The following is a 1,150-nucleotide window of genomic DNA, read 5'->3' on the forward strand; positions in this document are numbered from 1 at the left end:
GCTGTCTACTACAACAACAGCACATATTTTATATATATATTTATATATGTATATATTTATATACACTACAACACAGGGTCAGGGATGAAGTAGTTTGTAAGAAAGTAGAGTTACTAGACCAACGGTTGTGCAAGGAGGTGATTTGGTCAAAATCAAAATCTACATCCAGATTTTTACCCAATTAAGAGTACCCACCTTATCAGGCTAGGTGGGGGCTCCCAAAGCCACAGGGCTCACTCACAGAAAATAGTTCTCTGCCACAGCCGGATTCGAACCCGGGAGTTGGTAGTACAGTGCCTTGCCACTGAGATACCTTCACCGAATTAGGGCTTAGTTTATTTTACAATTAAAAAAAAAATTATTATCTCATACAACCGACCAAGTAGAAAAATCATACCGAATTCCATTAATAAAAAAAAAAATCAATAAATTGGTAAAATTACATTTTTCAATAGTAAGATAGAAAAATACAATCATTGTTTTCTTAAATGAGGTAAATAGTTCTCAAGTCGAAACTTCTTATTGTTTTTTTCTTAAAAGGATAATTATTGTAAAAAATGAACTAGTGTTATCCAATTTAATAAGAGACGGGAAGGTTAAACTAAGGGAAGGTTGCACAAAAATTAATAAATGAAATGGAGATTGGAGCTCTCCTAGCTAATTTTACTTAAAGCTTTTTCATTTTCTTTTTATAATCAAGTTCATCTTTTCCGGCTTACTTCTTTATTAGTTCTGTTAAATAATATTTCTTCCATTTCCTCGAAACGTCACCTAATGAAGAGCCAATTTCGGGGAAAAGTATTTACATAAAAACAAAATAAGGCATCTTAATCTCATTTCCTTTTTTTCTAGTGCTCTTAATTTTTTTTGTCTTGAGGATCAGTCAATAATACAACTTTATTTAGGCGACGTTTCGTCCAATAATTTAATAATTGCACAGTCATGCCCTACAATAAAAAAAAAAAACAAAAAAATAAACTGTTTTTCAGAACAAATACTTTCTTCAATTATTTACTATAAAACTACAATTACATAGTGTAATTCATTATTTATTATTACTTATCTGTTACAGTTTGTTCTCAATAATGTTTTTATTAAAGAATGTTTTACTTGAAATTAAAATTATTTTTTTTTTATTTGATAGATTTAT

Source organism: Halyomorpha halys, unplaced genomic scaffold (assembly GCF_000696795.3).
Source record: "Halyomorpha halys isolate HHAL.00 unplaced genomic scaffold, Hhal_1.1 Scaffold341.1, whole genome shotgun sequence".
In the NCBI taxonomy this organism is placed as follows: domain Eukaryota; kingdom Metazoa; phylum Arthropoda; class Insecta; order Hemiptera; family Pentatomidae; genus Halyomorpha; species Halyomorpha halys.